Raw genomic sequence first — 22,578 nt, forward strand, 5'->3', positions numbered from 1 at the left:
AGAAAATTAAGGTTTATTGTGTCCTGCAGTTGCACACATGACTTCGTACCTTAGTGGATTAAACAATGCAATTGGTGCTCCAATATTTGGTTCAGACTTTCGATCCGTCAGTCCATTTGTGGACGGAAGCTAGTTATCATTTTAAGAAAACTAACAGAGGCAGCACAGAAAGTCATCAGGAATGTGATAAGAATTGGAGCTAAAGTAAGTCATATGACACTATCAAAGTGTCCCACTTTGGAGAGGAAATCAACAAACTCTGAAACTGTTCCGAACCCAATGACTGCTGGTAGGAAATAGGGGGAGCCAACCGCTCCCATTCTGTGTTTCTTCTCAGAATGTAGAGTGTTCTTTCTTTTCGTTCCTAGTTGCTGGTGGGCGGGGTAGCTCACGCAAGCCCTAGTCAAACTCAAAGCATCCGTCCACACCGAAAGGAGACTGAACTGATCCCAATCTTAATGAAAGCGGCAGTCCCATTTACTGTAACCACACCCCATGTATTACTTTGCTTTAACTACATTGATATGGGAATGCCAGTGAGGCAGTAGCCCTGGAGAGCAGGTTGTTCTTTCAATGTCAATCTTTACCTTGTGTGCAGATCTGCTGTGTTTATTACTTGTGGCTGGTGGGGGAGGGACCATAGCATGGTTTTTAAGCCCAACCCAAGATAGTTTCTCAGGGTGATAGGAAATGTTGAGGATCCAATTTATTAATCTTGGCAGGAGACCATTCAGTGTGACCAGCCGGTGTTCTTAATAGTGCCTACCTACCTTTTTTTTTACCAATCTGGATGCAAGTATGAGAGCAAGTTGGAGGACCAAGAGTGTCTACTACTATACCTCATGCGCCTCCTGAATTTCTGTGCAACTGTGCGTCTTTATTCTTTTTTGTTGCCGGTGGTGAGCTGAGCAGGGCCTTCATGCCAGCACACGATGCTCTTCAGCTTTGAAAGGACATTAAGAGCTTCCCAGTCTTTAATGGGGCATTTATGCCCTTCAGTGTGGTCAGTGGGCATCTTCGTTGGTGTATGTTTTCTTTTAGCTGATTGGTTGCCTTAGCATGGTGAGACAGACAAACGGGGGACCTGCCAGCCGGCACCAGTTATTCAGCTAGAAACATTTGTACTGGCAGCCATCCTCCACAAATATTTCTGACCTTACCTGGTGAATTTTCAGTGTTTTATAGGTTTTGGATCTTACCCATATAGGTGTGTCCACCTTTTGGGGGTAGTTTCTGTACTTTAAAAAAAGAAAATACTCTGTTTTTATCTCTGTAAAGGCTAATAACTTTGCTTTAACAAATATTTTTCACTGACTAACTTTGGTATTATTATGCTATCTATTCATCTCCAGCTAAATTAACAACCCACTGTGCACATATTTTTCATATAACACAGTGTATAGAGCATCTCTTTCAGCCATGCCCTTTGATCAGTCCCTACCTCACACGGCCTTATTTTGGCTTCTGGCTAAAGTAACTTCCAGCTGTGCATTGCCTTTGGGTGTGTGCTGCAGGCTTTGTAGAGAGTGTGGCCTTCACACATGCCTAATAACAATTTTTCTTCCACTCAGAGACCATAGCACACAAATGTGATCCTTGCCCTGTTAAACAAGACCTTCCACTCAGTGCCTAATTTGTGCTTGTTGTTTCCGGTGCAGAGTACCGGCACTTATTTTTTAGGTCCGGCGCTTATTTTTCTGCCTCAAGCATTTACTGCTAGCAAAAGACACATATGGGAAAGACAGAAGAGAAAAACGAAAAAGCGTCAAAATGGGAGAAAGAAGAAAGCTGCAGGAGTGAGCTGAAGGTACAGGGTGTGGCTTTACATGGATTGAAGAGGCCCGAGATGGCTTCAGGATTACTCTGCCTCAGTATTCTGTGTTCACACATTTAATTGCAGCAGCCGCATGTTTAGGAGCAGGGCTGTGGGCACCGGCACATTTTTATTTAGAAATGAAGCACTCCTTCCACTCAATATCAATAAATAACTTTGTTTCGGCTGAAAGCCATAAAAGTATCCAATAAATAACAGACAATACCATACAGTAAGATTATAAATGATTTTTAAAAAAACGCATGTTCCACAAGGACATTAAAAAGAGAAACAAGTAGTTATGCTGAATTAAAATTTTAAAACTCATTAGTTAAAACAATACAGAATAACTATCTCGTTGTATAGACCTGGAAGCCTGACTAAAATTAATTCCATAAAATATTCTATTTCCTCCTACAATAGATTGTGCAGAAAAATGAGCTGTTGATACACATAGTTATGGCAACAAAAACTAAGGACAAATTTCCATTTTCTTTAACAACCAAGCCTTCGTAGTTTCATGCCCATGATAGTCAACTGCGGCCTAGGGTAATTATAGCTAATCCTATCGGTCAGCGGTGTATTCTCTGATTCTTATAGCCCAAGCATTTTGTAGGTACTTAGCAACGGCAAAGACCACCTTGTCTCTTGTGTCACTAGTAAGAATTAGCAAGGATATATTATATTTCCTTATCCCCATTGATCTGCATTAGGGGATTAGCCATTTCTTCCTGGGCGCCAAATATCTAGGACAAAAAAACATAAAATGAGCCAATGTCTCAGATTGCTCTGGACAGAAGTGGCAGAATCTCGATTTTTGAACCTCCTTGCACCATCTTACGGTAAATGTGTTAAGAGGCAATACCCCTAGTCTGAATTTAATGAATAGCGATTTGGCATAGGGGGGATTAATATTGTCCATAAAAGCCTCAAACTTGGGACTGCACTTGTGGTCCAAAAACTGTGCCGTCCCACTACCATGGTCCTTTTTGGACCAAAGTTGTGTCTAAATGAACTACCAGTAACACCGTTTATCCGTGCCTTTACTTCCTTCATCAAACTATGGGGGTCTTTCCACACCTCATCCATTTTGATAAGTTGAGACGTATCTCTGATGTATTTAAACCAGGGTATTTTTACCACACCGCGGTCCGCTAAGAGTTCAGCAACTGATGTTTGATAGGGGGACAAGTATTCGGATGTCCAAAGGCGGACCTAATACATAAGGGGTCTTAAGGCGGCCTCATTATGGATCTCATTTAGGGCTAAGTCCAGTCTTAGGGGTATGAGTGGGGTACTTGTCGGTAAGCGCAGAAAAGTACGCATAAAGCTATTTTCCACCTTCGTCAAGCAGATAGAATTTCAGTGCCTCCATAATTCAGCGCCATAGATTGAAGCAGCCACGGCCGCTGCATTGTATACTGTGATGGCAGGTAAAATTTCTCCTTCAGTGGTGCTGGCAATTTTTCTAGCTATCACAGTCGACGTCTGTCGTAGGATGGACACACTCTTCTCAATCTGTGCCGACCACAGATATCCTAATCCCCAAATAATCAAATTGCTTAACTCGCTCTATCGGTTGGCCTGCTAGAGTCAATTTCCCCCTAAAAAACTTATGAGGGTTAAAAGCCATAAATTTAGTCTTACATTTTTTTATCTCTAGACCCCTCTTTACACAAAATGTAAAAAAGGCGTTGAGTTCGTTTTGGAGGCCCATTGGAGTTTGTGAGATCAGTAAGGTATTGTCTGCGAACATTAAAATAGGGACAGAAGTTCCTGCTAACTTAGTGGCGTCATGATTGCAGTGCATCAGCTGGTCAACCACATAATTGAAGTAGAGATTGAACAGCGTGGGGGCCAGAACACACCCCTGTCTGACCCCCCTGTCAATTGGTATAGTTTCTGTCAAATCTCCACCTTAGGACCAGTGCACCTGGGCGTAAGTGCCCTCATGGAGATACCTAATCAATTTCAACATCTCGCTGTCTAACTTATAGGACTCAAGGGCGTTCCACAGTAAATCCCTTTGGACCATATCAAACGCAGCTTTTAGGTCAATGAAGGCCACGTGCAGGTGGCCCTTATTTAATGTCAAGTGATTCCAACAAAGAAGGTTGAACCTGAATGCCTGGTCGATAGTACTCACGCCCTTCCTAAAACCTGCCTGGAGGCAAGAGAGGATATATGAGTCCTCAATCCACACCTGCAGTCTAGTCAAAATTTGCTTGCAAAAAACTTTATGGCTGATATCAATTCAACTTATTGGCCTGTAGTTGGAAGGAAGTTCCCTTGCGCCCTTTTTAAAAACGGGAACTATAATAGCTCCTTGCCATGTGGAAGGAAGCCCACCGCCTCTCAGAATCTCATTGCTAATTGTGTTTAAATATAGGGACCCGGTTCTAGGTCGGGACAGATACAAATCACCTGGGCTACCGTCTAATCCTGTGGGCCTTCCCTTTGCGTAGCGTTTAGAGTGTATAGGTTGTTTCTTTTAAGGGAAATGGAGCCAGATCGAATTTAGGTGCAATAGCTGGCCCAGAAAAAGGTGGATGGAAGGGCCCCTCGAGGGGTGACAGGACAGTAAGACTACTACTTTGAGCCACACTATATACAGCTCCAAAATATGATACCCAAAGTGCTGGTTGAATTACTGGGTATGTCTCCATGTTATCAGAGTGACCTTTGTCTGCCACCAACTTCCAGAACAATTTTGATTCTTTTGTTTGTAAAGCATCTACCAGAACCTTCCATTGATTGGATTCCCACTCTTTTTTTGCGTGTTTCAGTTCTGCTTTATATGCAGACCTGGAAGCTCTTATCGCACTGGAAATCCCTGCCTTCAGTGCTTCCAAAAGTCGTGATTTAGCCAATCGACAAGAGCTAGTATACCACTTTAAAGGTCTGGCCCTAGTTTCTACCCGCCTCCTGGTTACCTGAAAGAGGGGCCTTAGCTGGTTGATCATAATGTTATGTAAATTTATTACGTCAACCGGTACCAAGTCGATATGCTTCATAGGGGGAAGCGTTGTTTTCACCACTTTGTATATTGAGGCCTGAAAGTGCACATCATCGGCCACCCTTTCCCACCTTACATTTTTAGCATTTAGCATTTAGCATTTGTCGCAGCTAGTGCGCTACCCTTCACCCACTTGGAAAGTAAACTACATTTAAATGGGGAAATTGAAAACGATGTACAGAGAGCTAAATGATCGTTGTCATCCCTTGGAAAAACTGCCATGTCAGTGAAAGAATTCCAAATAAATTTGTCAACTAAAACATAGTCTAGGCGGCTCGTGTATGAGCCTTTCCTATACGTAGACGACGCAGGGGTGTCTGATTTCGTGTTCCCATTGACTATTCTAAGTCCCATTGCTTTTGTCAAGTCCTCCACTAGATCTATTACTCCCCCTGATGGTTCTATTACAACTTGAACCGGGCCTGATCTGTCCCATGGGTGGGTAAACTGAATTCTTTTTTGCTGAAATTCAACTGCATATTAAAGTCTCCTGTGACAAGTAAGCCCTGCCCCCCAGACGAGTAGTTCAAAAAGTCTATTAGCAATTTTACCTGGATGGTCTGAGACTTTTGCGGGCCAGGCCTAATATATATGTTTACAAGAACTATGCGAACTGGCCCCCTTGGGCCGCTGAACACGACCTCCACTGCTAAAATATCCCTCAAGGGGGATGGCAACTCCTTTGCCTTGGTAAACAGATCTTGTTTAAGCCAAATTAATAAGCCCCCCGATGCTCTGCCAGATGGAGATGGAAGTGAGGCCTTCTGAAAGGACCAGTATCCTGCTCGGTGAATTAAGGAGGGGGCCCATGTCTCCTGTAAAAAGATAATGTGTTGTTGATCCATAAAACTACACCACTCTGGGTTAGTTATCTTAGATTACACACCCGCCACGTTCCATGATAAAAGATTAATTGAAGATTCATTGCTGGCCCCAGTATTGGACAAACTCACTATTCGCTTTTTGTGGGGAGTAGTTCCGCTATACCTCCCTTCTGCATGGACGCTGTAACGTGCTCCTGACTCTAGTCCCACAGTGCCCAGCGGGAAGGTATCTGGATAGCATAATTCTAAGGACTTTGTAGCAAAAATTTCATCTTTCCCTACCTCTACTGATGGGGCTTTACGTCAATCTAAGGTTGAAGTTGGACTACTCATAAGTCCCCGTCTTGTGATACATGATTTGGGAGAAGATCTTAAATTAGGTCTATGACTGAAGAACCAGTTAGCCATTGGAAGGGGGATCGACTGGACAAGAGATACTTGAGAAAAAGTGTCAGGTCTTGATCTTAGTTCAAGAGCTAAAAGGCCCTTTACTAAACTCTGACTGCTCAGCTGTAACCCTATGAGATCCGTTTCTGAGTTATCACTTGTGAATCTGTGGGCAGTTATAAAATCATCCCGTATAACGGACCTATATTTTTTCACGCCCCTTATCCAGTGAATTACTTTATTCATCTGTGAAGCCTCTAGTTCCCTTGAACCATGTCTCAACGTAGGTATATTCGTCATGTAGATGTCACACTGACCGTGCGGTGACTTGCTAGGCAGGGAACTTGGCTGGGTGGCTTTATGGACATTGGCTAAGGACTTAACACTGTGCTTCTCTTGGTTAGTCCCTCTAGGCAATTTAATTTGTGGTTATGTGAATTAGCCACTACAGGCGCTACACCCACTTGCCGTTGACAGGGTAGTGAGGTCGCTCCTGCTTCCTTACCCCTATGCGTTCCCTTCGTAGATATATCAATTTGATGTGCTTGTTTGAGGGAAGAGTTAAGTTTGTGGTTAAGTGAAGATTTCCTAATATCCCCGATCGCAGCTGTTAAGCCATCAAGCTTCGTGTGGACCATGTGACTACAGTAAATGAGGTACTCTTTTAGGCTCGTTATTTTGGATTCTATTTTTAATAACTGTGCCTCTATAGGTTGATCCGTCTGGGTGGCTAGATGTATTATTGACTCCTCGGCATTCCTTGAAACATCTTTCTCAGGGCTGGGGGTTGCCAGTGAAGCCAAGGGTAAAAAACGATTAGAACAGCTTGTATAAGAAGGTACACTGTCCTGCTGGTTAGCCACGTTCAGATTCGAGTTCTCTATGTAATTAGTCAAAGCGGCTGAGATGATGTGATCTGGTTGGGACCCCCGAGATGGTACAAACAAAGGCTTATTGTTCACAGGAGTCACAGGAGTAAAGAAGGATTTTATATCTTTGGTCACTGCATCAGGTCTTCCTTTGGGGTGTTTAGACGGTTTAGCCGCAAGCATACTCTCAACTTCTTCAATTAAGTCGTCAATTTGGGATAGAGTACAATTTTCAGCAGCGTGGCAAGGTACTTTCTTCGCCCCCCTCTGCCCTGCAAGGTTGCTGCTTGCTTTCCTTTTCCCCATCCTAGCTGAAATGGAGAGCAAAGTCAACACTTTTCAATGAGCAAGCAAAATGTCTAATTTATAGGGGCTTGGGCCACCCCCAGCTACCACAGTCAAAATCCCACACTTTTCCTGCGCTACCAGATCACAGAACCAGTTCTTTGGGGGCTTATACCCACCCCAACTGCCCCAGACGAGAAAACGATTTCCACAAACCTTTGCCAACCGGAGTTGAAATAAAGTAACTATAAAAATGGAGCGCACTTAGTAGAATTAAGTTATTAAGAAGGGTACCTTCAAACGACAGATAGATTAGTGTTGCAACAGCACAATCATTGAGTAAATGTTAAGGGGGTGGCCCAGCCCAGCCTCTTCCTGGCGATGACAGGCGCAGGACGGGCCCGCCCTTGGCCCGGGCTTTGCGTTTCAAATTTAAAGGGGCCTTTGGGTCCCGCCCCTCAGAAGTCTTGTTGGTGCGCCCCGCGGAAGTGGGCGCACGTTTCAAGTTTAAAGGGGACTTTGGGTCCCGCCCCTCAGCACATCGTTGGCGCGTCCCGCGGCAACGGGCGCGCATTTCAAATTTAAAGGGGCCTTTGGGTCCCGCCCCTCAGCAGTCGTGCGTTTCAAATTTAAAGGGGCCTTTGGGTCCCGCCCTTTGGGTCCCGCCCCTCAGCAGTCTCGTTGGCGTGTCCTGTGGCAGCGGGCGCGCGTTTCAAATTTAAAGCGGCCTTTGGGTTCGCCCCACAGCAGTCTCGTTGGCGCGTCCCGCGGAAGCGGGCGCACGTTTCAAATTTAAAGGGGCCTTTGGGTCCCGCCCCTCAGCAGTCTCGTTGGTGCGTACCGCGGAAGCGGGTGCGCGTTTCAAATTTAAAGGGGCCTTTGGGTCCTGCCCCTCAGCAGTCGCGCGTTTCAAATTTAAAGGGGCCTTTGGGTCCCGCCCCTCAGCAGTCTCATTGGCGCATCCCGCGGCAGTGGGCGCGCGTTTCAAATTTAAAGGGGCCTTTGGGTCCCGCCCCACAGCAGTCGCGTTTCAAATTTAAAGGGGCCTTTGGGTCCCGCCCCTCAGCAGTCTCATTGGCGCGTCCTGTGGCAGCGGACACGCGTTTCAAATTTAAAGGGGCCCTTGGGTCCCGCCCATCAGCAGTCTTGTTGGCGCATCCCGCGGCAGCGGGCGCATGTTTCAAATTTAAAGGGGCCTTTGGGTCCCATGCCTCAGCAGTCTCGTTGATGCGTCCCGCTGAAGCGGGCGCGCGTTTCAAATTTCACTCCTTCCACTCCTTGCATTCGGCACTGGGCACAGGCTTTAGCATTTGCCTTACCCTAACCTGGCTCCTATCCCCCAGAAACAACAGCTCACCTCATGTAGGCAGGCTCATTGGCCTCTGAAACATAGGGCCTCATTATGAGTTTGGCAGAGTTGGTTACTCCATCACTAACGTGACAGATATCCTGTTCACCGCATTACAAGTTCCATTATATCCTATGTGATGGAGTAATCCCCTCCGCTAAACTCGTAATGAGGCCCTTAGTGTGGATTTCAAACACTCTGTACACACAGTAACCCTGTTCTCAAAGCCCATTTTGTCACAGAGGGTGACATAATCGTTATTAAAATTTGTGGATCTCAAATTGAGGAAATCCTTCGCTCCTATATTGATGAAGTGCAGTTTTGTACAGCCATATTGAAATTATCACAATCCCACACCTATGTTCATTGAATTGCTTCTCTGTTTTCTGTGGAATACATGTCTTTCATATAAGCCTAAATCTGAAGGTGATGGATTCTGGATTCCTTATACTTCCATCATCTGTGTTTGTTACATTTAACCAAAGTTTGGTCTCTTAGGTTTTCTATGCCCAATGGCTTTTTCCTCCAGAGTTGTGATTCCTTTCTGTAAATTCCACACTCTCATCATAAAACCTTACTCATGAAGATAAAACGTGGATGGGAAACGGCATCACCCATTTCTTAGACAAGCTAAGGATCGTATCAGAAAGACAGTTAAGCTTCCAGCCATTGACAGGTATCCCTACCAGTGAACAAACTTGGATTCTGGCTTCCTCAGTCCAGGCCCTGGCAATAGTTCATCAGTTTTACCATGAACTTTCAGAAAAACCAAAAGCTGCAAAAAGGGAGATGGACTCTCATGCTGGCCGGGCATGCTGCAGGACAGGCTGATGTCACCATTCAGGGTGCTGTCATTGGTCCTACAATGGTTGCTTTCTCTTCTGTGTGACGTATGCTAACCTGTGTCCTGCCTCTGCAAGCCTTCTCTCAGCGGCTGTCTTTCTTTAAAGATTTTATTTTTTCCATTGTATTAGTTAACAAACAAGACACATTGATCAAGGTTTCCAGCATATGTTAAAGTAAATCAGTAATGAAAATGAAACAGGAAGACAGGTATAATTTCAAATTAAAACATAAGTCTACAGTAGGTGACTGGGGTAGAACGAAATAAGGAGATGACCAAGATCATCCGTCTATACCCCTCCCACCCATGGTGCAAAATTAGGCCTCGAAGAGGACGACCATCCCGGCATGTCTGGAGTGAAGTGCTAAGAAAGGGCGAAGCCCTGCACCAGGGCCAAATGTGGTGTAGCCTTGTTAGGAGGAATCTTCCGCAGACTCTGGGGATAAAAGGTCCCACATGTCAGAAGCTCGAAGTGTCCTTGACATGGTGAGATGCAGGGTCCCTCAACCTATCCTGGTGGCAGATGTAAGTAAGAAAGGGGGCCCCATGGACTCAACTTTGGCCTGTTTGTCCCTAAGTATTACAGTAAGTTTCTCCATTGTGTATATGTTCCACACCTTGCTCCCTCACAAATTAACAGTAGAGGCATGTGGCTGTTTCCACATTTGGGCAATTCAGAGGCGCGCCGCTATGAGAAGGAAAGATAGGAATCTGCCTCTGGAGGTGGTTGAGGCGAGAGCACTCTCTACACCGGGTTCTCCCAATAAGACCAGTAAGGGATCACGTGGCAATGTAATGTTGGTGAAATTGTATATGTTCTGCAGGATGGTTTCCCAGAGAGATTGTATTCAGGGGCAAACTCACCCAGTGTGTAGAAAGGTGCCCCGTTCCCCACACCCCTTCCAGCAAATGTCGGAACTCTCAAACATTCTATGCAAACGTACAGGAGTTAGTTAACAACAGATGATTTGTTTGTATGACTTTTTTCTATGTTTAAGACATATTGATGAGCCAGATGCCCTTTGCCATATGGAACCCATGTGGCTTCAGAGATTGCTGTCCCCAACTCCCTCTCCCACTGTGTTACGTAGGCGTGTTTCTTGGCGGGCACAAGTGCTAGAAAAAAGCGATATAGTATTGAAATGCCTTTTCGTCAAACGTTTGAATGGAAGAGGAATTCATGATAGGTTTTGTCCTGCTCCATAGCAGCCAGGGCCTTTGGAAATCCCGCCCAGTGTAAAGCCTAGGCTATTTGGTATGTTCCTGAGTGGGGGAGGCCGAATTGCTCTTGGAGGGAGCCGCTCGTCTTCAAAGTGCCCTCATTGTAAAAGGCCCGCAACCCAGGGGCTTCATTGTTGCTTCAGGTGTACAAGGTAAGACTGAGAGCACCAGGTGGGAAGACACAATTAGGCGCCAAAGTTGTGAAGGGAAATGGGTAAGAGGGGAAAGTGCGTCTAGTGCATATTTCCTGCCAATAGTTTAATAAGAAAGATGTCCTCCAGGGAAGATGAGGACTCAGAGGGTTCCTTGTGAGGGAGAGCCACAGCAGGCCATCCAGAGGCACCAGGGAGTAAGCCTGTTCTACCTGCACCCTTGGTTTGTCGTCTGGATTGTGTGCAGTTGTACAGCAAGTGTGTATGAATGTATGTCAGAAAACCCTGGGCCCCCATCTGATTCGGCATGGCACATGGTCACCATAGCCACCCGTGGAGATTTGTTGCCCCAGACAAACCTAAACATTTTAGTATAAATGTAGGTCTGTGTAGATTTGGAAGTTGAAAGAGGAAGGGTCTGGAGAACATATAAGAGGCGCTGTAGAAAGTTCATCTTGAGGCAGTTGAGTCTGCCTAATCAGGAAATTTCTACCCTGCCCCAGCAGTAAAGGTCTTTAAATAAAGCAGTTAGCAAGGTAGGAATATTGCCCTGGTACAGGGCTGTGGTGTTTCGGGCAAGCTGGATACTGAGATAAGTAATACTGTGTGTTGTCCATTTATACCCCACCTGTCATACATGTTGGTCTAGGTCGCCCCATGTATCGGCTACTCCCATACCCCACGATTTTACGAAACGTACTTTAAAGCCGGAGTGCAGAAAAAAAACATCTAATTCCTTCTTTAATGCTGTTATAGAGGTTGAAGGATGGGAGAGGAAGCATAAAACATTGTCTGCGAATAAGGCCAATTTATGCTCTCTGTCTCCTACCTTAATGCCCTGGATGTTGGGGTTATTTTAAATTTTAGCCACTAAGGGTTCCATAGAGAGTGCAAAAATAGAGGGTGAAAGGGGGCTACCCTGGCGAGTCCCACATGTGAGGGGGATGGTCGGGGAGTAGGTGCCATTGATTTTCAGTTTTGCTCTAGGCCAACGAAAATTGGCTTGAATATAAGTTAGGAATTTGGGGCTTATTTGGAATTTAGCCAGGAGTTTAAATAGGTCAGCCCAATCCACCCTGTCAAACGCTTTCTCTGTGTCCAAGGAAAAAAGTTGGGTGCGTTCTGCTACCTCCAGGAAGGCTACACCCAAACATGTGTTGTCATTGGCTTGTCGATTACGTATGAAATCTGATTGTTGTGGGGTCATCATTATGGGCAAGACATATTGGATGCGTTTTACCAGGACAGATGTAAAGATCTTGATGTCACAATTAAGGAGGGTGATAGGGCAATATGATGTGCAACTAGTAGGAGGTTTGTCTGGTTTGAAGAGCAATGTGGTGAGGGACTCCATCATATTATCAGTGACCAATCCTGTACTCAAGAACTGATTAAAGACTCATGCTAGGGGTTCAGCTAGAATGTGGACAAAGGCTTTATAAAATTTAGCCGGAAACCCGTCGGGCCTGGCACCTTCCGTGCAGGTAGCACATTGGTGACCAATCTAACCTCTTCAGGACTAATTTCTGACTCGAGTTGCAGCAAGTCCTCTCTGTGATCAGGAGGATTGTAGCTGTCTAGATAAGCATCCCGCAAGTGCTCTGACAAGGTTTGAGAGTGGTATAGGGCCGAATAGTACTCATGGAAGACCTGCATAATGTCTGGGGTTGAGCGAAAAGGGGTTCTTCTTCATCTCAAATCTTATGAATATGATTGCGTGTGGAATGGAGATGTATTTTGTTGGCTAATAATCTATCCACTTTGTCCCGCCAATGTAATATATATGACCAATATAAAGGAGTTTTTTAGCTGCCTTTTTCATTAGGAGGTGTTCTAATTCTCCTCTGATGTTTTCGAAGGTCCCCCAGAGTGCGAGCAGAACCCTGATGTTTGTGGTGCATTTCTGCTTCTGACAGGTTTGTTTCTAATTCTTGTCTGTGTAACTTAGCCAATCGTTCGAATGCAGCTGTATGGGATATTGATTCACCCCTGAGGACTGCCTGTGCCACGTCCAAAAGGGATGCAGGAGACACGTCTCCAATGTCATTTTCTTTGAAGTGGTGTTCTAGGATGTCTTGGGTCCTGTCGCGAGCGAAGGATCCTGAAAAGCTACTTCGTTTAGCACCCAGGGCGAGTGAATGGTGGTATAGGGGCATCAGGCCCTATATCTAGGTGTACAGGTGCATGGTCAGATAGAACTTTAACTTCAATCATAGAATTAAGGATCCGCGGGACCAGCGTGCCTGAGATCAAAAAGTAGTTGATGCGTGAGTGCATTTTGTGGACACTGGAATAGAATGTGTTGTCAAGTTCTTGAGGATCCAAGCATCAATCAGGAAGATCGGAGATGCCCTGAAGCAAGGCAGCAGGTTGTTGCACCCCACTAATTCACGCTCTGGATCGATCAATGCATGGATCGAGTGTGGGGTTCAGATCTCCTCCCAAAATAATGGTGCTGCACATGAAATGAGAAAAGGTAGGGAATAACACAGTGTAGCAAGATGGGCCATCAGTGATGGGGCCGTAGACCAATATCAAAGTGATTAGGGAGGACCCCAAGGTACCCCGAAGGCCCACCAGACAGCCCTCTGTGTCTCTGTGGGTGTCATTAAGTTGGAACGAGAGCCCTCTGCAGAATAACAGGGCTACTCCTTGTGTTTTAGAAAGTGTGGGAAGAGTGGTATTGTACAGGGTACCAATATGAGCGTAGACCTTTAGTGTCCTCCTTGAGGAGGTGTGTCTCTTGTAGGAAAGTGACATCAATCTCCTGCCTACGTAGCCAATTAGTCAATGACCTGTGTTTTATGGGAGAATTGGGACCCTCGACATTTAGAGTAACTAATTTAAGTGTCATTAGTGGAACAGATAGAAAACGTCATCCCCAGCTGAAGGGGCAGTTAAATCACCCAATGTCTTCCCATAGTTAAACTGTCATAATTGTGTCAATGGGTCAAACAACAAATAAACAGACACATATAAAGTATCAAGAAATAACCAAACAAAAGCACCAAATGAGCCAATGACTCGTCCCCACACAAGTGAGGGCTGTGTTGGCTAACATGAGAACAGAGAAAAATATAGCATAGAATAGAAAGGAATCTCCAAGCCAAGAGGAGAAAATAGGAGTTAAGAGGTGAGTCCCAGAAATACAATGCGACCTTCCCCCTCCCCTTCATTTAGGGATATGTAACACAGTCAATGTAGTCAGAGTTCCAGGTATTTGTGTGGGCATTATGAGTGTTACACTGCCAAATGCAATAGTCTTTCCTGGGCCCCTCAATGAACCCAGCTATCAAGCAGGGGTATCATCATCAGACTAAGCTCGGTTGTGAACTTGTGCGTCAGTCTTTTGCTGCTTACAGGCTTTTTTCGTTGTATTTTTGTAGTTTGAATATCGCCATCCCACTCCCCGAACCACCAGGGAAAGCGCTTATGCCTCAGGGGAAGCCTCCTTGTCGTGTTAAGGTGATAGGCCAAGCACCTCTCCGGCCTATTCAGGAGTACGTGCCGCCACTCGTTTATCTTGGTAGGTGAAATAGAGATGCAGGGGGAGGGCCCCATCAATATGTATTCTTTCGTTCATGAAAGTGAAAGGTGACAGCCCAATATTCCTTACGTCGAGCCAATGTGTGGGTGGACACGTCATGGTAGATAGACAGGTTGTCACCCCTGAAGACTATTGGTTCTTGACATCTGGTGGCTTGCATTATCTTCTCTTTGATATGGAAGTAGTACACCCATGTGAGAACATCTGGCGGGAGGATTTTCTGCTGCTGATATGTTGAAAATACCCTGTGCCTTAGCTCTAAAAGCACTGGTTGATCACAGTCAGGGCCCAGAAGATGGGCAAAGAGGGCCCGGACGTGGCCCTCGAGATCCGATGTGGAGGCGCTGCACTAATTCCCCTGACGCGTATGTTGTTACCCCTAGAGAGATTCACTAGGTCGTCCAGCTTGTCTTGCAATAAGTCATAATTCTTTTCGAGTTTCTCATTACGTGTTGTCCAATCGACATTCTCAAGGATCTGGTCGGCAGAGGTTGATTCAACTGTAGTTAGGTAAGAGTCCAATTTCTGGACAGATTTGTACAGATCCGAGAGAGTGAGTGTGAAATCTTGGCTGAGCGCATTGATATCTTTACGAATTCAGTCAGCAAGAGGTGTATGTGCCTGATTACAACTTTGGAGGAAGGTGTTAATCCGTCCCAAATGTGACGGATATACCACCAGCCGTATTACGAGTCCATTATATCGTATGGAACTCATATCCCTATGGAAATCATCTAGCCACTGATTCGGTGTTTGGCTTAAATATTTAATATGCTGCTGATGTCAATGTGATGGCAGTGCCATAGTGAATGGCGGGAACGATTTTGTGCTATTCTCTCGGATCCTTCTCTGCAGATCAGTATTTGTGGGAAATCACAAACAGGAGACAAGCAGTGTCATTCGGAGAAATTGTCTAACCATCATCAAGGCATCCCATTGCTAATCATGAAAAATAAATATGTTTGATGGACAGTATAAAATGAAGATCTCTTGTGTCTAATATCTAAAGCACATGCTCAATCACTTATAATTGTGCTATACAAATTTAATCCATCGGGATAATAGATAAATGTATATATTCTGGGAAACAAACACTCTATATAGTGGAGGAGTGGGAGATGGTGAGTCACAAGGGTGGGAGACTGTGGAGAGAAATGAATCAGAGGAATGGAATGAATCAGTAATATTAGAAGCAGAGGGATGAAGGTCAGAGGCAGGGGAAGTAAAAAGTAAATATCAATTGCACTGTGAAAGCTCAAGAGATGAAGAGATGCCAAGGCCAAGATGAGAGACAAAATTTAGAAGTGCCAGAGTGAGAAACAGACAAATCAGCACCATGGGCAAGTGATGGAGATATCAACTGCAGGAAGGTAAAAGGTGGAGAGACCAGAGTCACATGTGGGGGGTCACACAAAACTGAGGGGCAAACTCAAGAGAACAGATTGAAGGCTGAAAGGTGAGGTAGGGAGACCAAAGTCTCATAAGTAACACATAGACCAAAAGCATTTACATTGAAGAGATGAAGGAAGGTGGAGCCCAGAAACACAGATGGTAGCAAGAAAGACAGATTCTAGAGGCACAAAATAGATTGAAATTACAACAGGGGATGAAGCACAGTGTATTCCTAAAAGTGAAGATGGGAGTCCGAACAGGGACAGATATACTCAACCTAAAATACACATTCACAAATTTCTATTCTAAATAACCCATGTGTATGTGGCTCTGTTTTTGGGGAAGTGGGTGGGGTGGTGAAGTAATGTGCATGTTTCTGTGTTAGATGCACCCTTTGACCACATTCAAGAACGAGGATGGGCATCATAGTTTGCCCCAACAACATGGATCACCTAAAACACACATGTCTCAGCATACAAACGTAGTATCCACACACAAAATAACACACCAATGAACAACTCGAAACAAATTCACCAAAATCTCCAGTACAGCCAGTACTTTACATTTTTAAGGTTGTTCCTAGAAGAAAGTGTCCTGGGTCCAACATACTTTCCAGTGGAGTTTTTAGAGATGAAATTGTATCAAGGATGCCAAGCAGAAACTTTCACTTTTTGGACAGTGTAGGCAATACCACAAGAAATGAAATGTCATTGTTGTCTCCTAGATGCCTTCTCGTTTCCAATGCGGTCTACCACCCCCCAGTGTGAGCAAGAGTGATGATTCTTTGCTTTCAAAATAAAATGTTCAGAAAAAAATGCAAGTAGGAAAAAAAGTTTCACTATGAAATTTTAGGTGCTATTTCTTTGAAGCATCATTTAATAAAATGTATTGATGCATGCTAGTATTTCCCAAAAATATTCATAATGGAAAACCAGAGTAACCATTTTCAACAAGATTATGGTAAGCATGAAAAAAAGCACTGGCAAAGCCAACCGATCCAACATTTGTTGCTAGTCTTTTGGTTTCGCCAATGTATGTCTTGTTTTGACATGGCTTTTGTAACACTTTATTGTTGTGGGAGCTGCCAGGCCCTCACCATTGTAACAAACACTAATGAAAAAAAAAAAAATGTTGGTCTCAAAAAGCACACGTTGCCACCAGTGGCATAACAAAGGTCCCGCAGCCCCCATCCATTGGGCCCCCTCAGCACAGCACTGCCCTGAGTGAGTCTGGAAGGGGGACTCTCCATGTTCTTTGCAGGGAGGCCTCCAGTTTCATTATGCCACTGTTTGTCACAGTAGTTCCTGGCACTGAACAAAACTACTTTGTGTGCCAATATGCTCCTTGTGGAAGAGCAGAATGTGACCACTCACAGTAAAGCCAGCTGATAGAGATAGAAATAGAAGTTTAATAAAAACAAAATGTCTATCTGAACGCCAGACCTAATTAGGGACCCAATTCTTAAAGAAAGTCACAAAAGTGCACCCATGGTATATGCCTTTGAATTAGAGTCTTTCATGAATTTACAAGAACTTACTGAAGTATACCAGGAAATTATACTCCTGGAAGATATTTGTGAACTCTATTTTAGCACGAGCAAATATGAATGCATACATTTGCTCATGTGAAAATCTAACCACTTATTTCACAACCCTGGAAGAACTTCTACTTCTGCCATTGTCAGGAGTAAATTTCCAACCTTTTGCATTATGGGAAAAAATTAGGGAAGAGCTGGTGAAAATCCTTAAAACATGCAAGTTAGTAGGTTTGCAGACTCAAAGGCATTCCAACCTGTAACTACTGCTTACTGCTTCCTCCAGCCCCTGTGTGTAGATCTACGGAAAGGTGGCAAAATAAGGAAATTGCTATAGTAGGGATTGAAATTGCAAGTATTCAAGCACTGCTATAGTAGTAGCCCTGGCATAACTTTCACTGTTCCTGTGCAGCATTCCCCTAAAATAATTCCTGGAAATTTGAAGTATTCACAGCCTCTATCAGTGAATTACAATCTCCACTATGGATTTTCTAGTGAGGGCAAGTGATTTCTGGTGATTTTTTCTGTTATTAAAAAAATTGCAATATTTTACATGTATCTACTTTCATAATACAATTTTTTACACTGTTTTTGTGGGTGCTCATTCAGGCTACTTAGTATCAACGTGTGTTTGTAAACATGTATACTTTGGTTATATGTATGTATTCATATATGTGCATTTCTTTATACAAATGCACATGTTACTTATAAATAGAAATATATACTTTCTTTTATTTATGGTTAAAATATGTATATGTTACTTATGGTTAAAATAAATACATTCATTATATTTATGCTTGAAATGCACATAGGTCATTACATAAATAACATAGAAGTATTTGACTATATGTTTATGGGTCTCTACCTATCGTGATCACTCACATCACAATATATAAACATGATTATACAGAAAGTATGCGTAAATGTAAACTATGTGCTCTGGAGTACAAATGAAGGCTGATTGAACCCACATCGGCCCTACGTCTGCTGAACCCTATGGAAGCAGGGGTTTTCACGCTTTGCTTTGAGGTTTGCAGGTTCTGGATTGTTTTACAGCAAAACATTTCACCTTAGACATATATTAGATGAAATATGCTACTGTGCTTCTCAGTAAGAACCACTTCAGAAAATATGTATGTAATTATTTATGATCCTCTTACGAGATTTGAAAGTAATCTGGATTGAAGATGTATTTGTTGGTTTTTTCGGTTGCTCTGGAGATGGCTTCATTATGTATAGACTGCCCCGGGTCATTCATTTAGTTATGCCTTGCACACGCTTTAAACAAACACACTGAACCTGGCGCTCTTTCTATCCCCTCGCAAATAATCAAATGCAGAAGACGGATCCCCGCAAGCCAAGAAAATCCGACCCATCCCTATATCATGCTCAAAAATGTATCAACCATTTACATCCAGATTTAAACTAGCAGACTTTCTTTACTGGCAAAATAATGACAACCCAGCAGATGTTGTACTACTTTTTAAGTGCATGTTTCATAAACTTAAATTGCAGTTTCACTCCTGTAGGTTTACTTGTGCGCTTGTACTAAATATCTAACTTTCTGAATTCGGGTTCCACGAGTAATCCAGGGAAGCTACGACTGTCTTAGTTCTGTCTTTGCACATAAACAAATATAGCTATGTATATTTGTTTTTTTGGCTCCCCTTGCCAGCTGTTGTTTAATGTTCCCCTCATTTTATCTCCATTATCACCCTCGTGTTGCCCCCCACCCCATGCCTCCTCCGTGTCCAGTCTGCCTTCTGTCTCTGTCTATGGGGCCAATATATTCTCTGATTTGTGCGGGCACCCTCTAGCACGATACGATACACCACCTCCTCCGCTCTCATGCACCAGTCCATGTTCGCAGACCGTTCTGCTATCATGGGAATTTTCACCCCTCCCCAGCACCGGACCACATCCCTCCTGGCCATCATCGATGTCACGTTACTGAACAGGAATTTATGCCTATCCACTGTTCGCTCCCCTCAGGTATCTACCATCACCGATTGCAGGGTCAAGGTGAGGGACCAATCCAGAACCCATGGTATCCTGCCTTGCACCTTTTACCAGGGTATTCCATGCTGTTTCGGGCACTACCACAGTTTGGAGCAGGGTCCCTTTTTGTCCATATCCCCTAAGGCATTGGTCATCATCCGACTGCCCCATTTGGTAAAGGGCAGGCTGCATACAGTACACCATATGAAGAAGCTTTATCTGTACCAGCCAAAAGCCTGCCTGGATTCCCCCCAAGCATCATTGTCCAGTCTGCAGAGTATGTCCCTCATTATGACTTTGGCGGTCAGCTGACCGCCACGCTGGTGGTGAAGACAGCCATATTATGACCACTGCAGTGATATCACCCACATACAGCCAAAGCCCAGCCAGAACCGCCAGTGCGGTCCAGCCTCTGACGATGGTGTTTGCCATCTTCAGGCTGGTGGAAGACCATTCACCCCTCACCATATTACGACTTAGCAGACCAATAGGATTTCTGGGGCAGGACCACAACCACAAAAAGCCTGGTGGAAACGAGCCCTATAATAGAAGACACTCACCTCCAGGGATACAGAGGAGTCCGCGGCCTCCCTGGAACCCAAACTGGAAGTCTTGCCGATGCTGTACCACGCGATGGAAGTTCAGGAGCAGCGACATCGACGAAGACGACAACCGTGAGTACAACCCTCTAGCTTACACGGGAGGGAGGGGAAAGTGACACTCCCACACGCAACACACACACCTTTCATGGACAGTGACGCATACATACACCCCAAACAAACACCTGTCCCGATACACACACACACACACACATCCACATAAACTACAGACACACCCCCCCCAACACTCACACAACACACACCTTGCACACACACCACACACATGGAGAACAATCCGCTGTAAAATACAACAATCACATAAGCCAAACGAAAAGAAAGGCAGGACAAATACCTGTGATTTAACCACTGTATTGAGCTGGGTATTACTCTAAAAATAGGCACTAAATAAAACAAAAACTATAAACAAAGGGCCATTGGCCAGTCCACATGTCCATACACATTTCAGGGCATGAATGGCCCGTAAATATGCCCAGCTTGACTCCTGACAGCCTAATTGACTTCACTGGGCAGGGACATCCATGTGGAAGGCAGGCACCTCAGGTGGCAGGTGGTGGGTGGGTAGTGGGGGTAGTTAGAGGGAGGTTCATTTTGGAAGGGGGGTGCTTGTTTTAGGTTTGTGAGGGGGTGGGGTTTTGGTTTTCGGTTTAGGGGACGGGGAGTGGGTCTGGAGCGGGGGTGGGAGTGGCTACATTGTGCTCCGTGGAGGGAGGTTTCTTTTGCGGGGGAGGGACGTTGGAAACACTAGAGGGGCTATGGGAGGAATGGGAGATGGAGGGACTGGTCTGGGGGAGAGGAACCTGATGTTTAGAGACAACACAGGGCGGGTTAGGAGTAGGGAAGATGTCACAGCGGGCAAGTAAACATTTTTTAGGTACAGTGGGGCAGACTGTGGAAGCAGGTTTGGGAGTGGAGTTAGAGGGAGTTGTTGTAGGACATGTAGGTGAGCTGGACTTCGCTGTAGGTGCATGCAAAGTGTGCTTGTGTGAGATGGATGACTGTTGAGTGTCTGAGTGGGAGCGTTTATGTGTTGTGGGAGGAGGGGGAAGAGAGGGAGGGAGAAGACAAACAGGCAGTGCTAATGTATGTTGTGATAGTCTCTGCAAGTAAGGTTGGTGTGCTGCATGTGGTTGTGATGATGGTGGTGGTGACTGCGCATGTGGTGGATAGGTTGCTAGTCTGCGTGTCTGCTGTTGTGGTGACTGTGGACAAGGCTGAACAGGTGGCAGGATCTGGGACTGAGGATGCAGTGCTTGCAGGTGTGAGTACTGATGTGACTGTGAGGGAGGGGTAGACAATGGAAGCAGTGGCTGTTGTGTGTGCTTCTGTATGTTGGCTGTGTGTATGCTTGTGGTGTGATCTGTGGTGCTTGTGCTTGTCTTTGTGAGTCCTATCTGTTGTTTTGGGTGCCTGCTCGTCTAATTGTGTGCTTGGGATGGGTGGGGGGAAAGGGGTCTGGGACTGGATACAGGTAGTTGGTGGGGGACGGAAGAACTAGGGACACTAGTTGCCGTCAAAGAGGAGGCCAGAGCCTGAAACGATCTCTGTAGGCCAGCCAAGCCACTGTGAATGCCCTCCAGATAGGCATTGCATTGCTGCATCTTGGATGCCAGCCCCTGGATGGCATTCACTATGGTTGACTGCTCTACAGAGATAGACCTCTGAAGTTCATTAGCCTCCTCAGTGAGGGCAGCAGGGCTGACTGGGGCACGGGCTGAGGTGCCTGCGGTGAAGGAGACGCCCACCCTCATGGGTGAGCGGGCACAGGCAACTGGGTGCGGGGGCTACTGGGAGGGCGGTGCTGGAACGGGGGTGGTGGAAGATGATATTGCTAGGGTGGTCCCAGAGGGGTCCGCCACCACCAGGGAGCTCTCATCGGAGGAATCAGAGTCAGTTGTAGCAGCTCCTGTCTCCCCTGTGGTACTCCCCTCGCCCTTCAACCAACTGGTCCCCTTGGCATCGGTAGACACTGCCTCCTGGGTCCCGTGGGCTGCAGCTCCTCCACTCGCCTGTGCCCCTGCTCCTTCACCGGATGATGCTAATGCACACAAGGACAGAAGAAGAAAAGGAGGGAAGGTAGGGGAGAAAGAAAGGGATCACAGGGTCAGTTACAGCAATAACAGCACATATGGCATACACAGCATAACGAATCCCTGACAATTTACACTATGCAGTGACAACCACAAGACCGCACCATTGCCTGGGAACAACAGCTGAACATGAAATCTGAAGAAACTACCATCCTCCATAAGCAGCCCTGTACTTTGAAATCTACACACCTATTAAGACTCACTAATCCATGACTGACTGTTGACAAAGGTAAGGCTTCACTTACTCCGTTACAGTGTCTGAACCATTTGCAATTGCCACGACATACCACTCAGATAGTGGACATCAGAGTATCACCCCTACACTGGAGAGTCAGCATGTAGGCACTTACTTATGTAGAAATCCAAGCAAATAACTAATAGCTATTGCAAATACCACTCACCATTGCAATGCAGAACTATACAACATTACCAACAATGGCATACTGAGGCATACACTGATTATTACCTTGGTATCCAAAGACCATGCCTGTCATAAGGAAACAAAAGAACACTGAGTACTCACCCCCTTGTGGCTGCTGTGCTGCTCTCAAGCGCCCATCCAACTCTGAGTTGGCCACCGCCAGTATGTGGACCATTAGGGGGCTCAGGGTGCGACGGGCACCCCTACCTCGTTGGGAGGA

This window comes from Pleurodeles waltl, chromosome 4_1 (genome assembly GCF_031143425.1).
Source record: "Pleurodeles waltl isolate 20211129_DDA chromosome 4_1, aPleWal1.hap1.20221129, whole genome shotgun sequence".
Lineage (NCBI taxonomy): Eukaryota > Metazoa > Chordata > Amphibia > Caudata > Salamandridae > Pleurodeles > Pleurodeles waltl.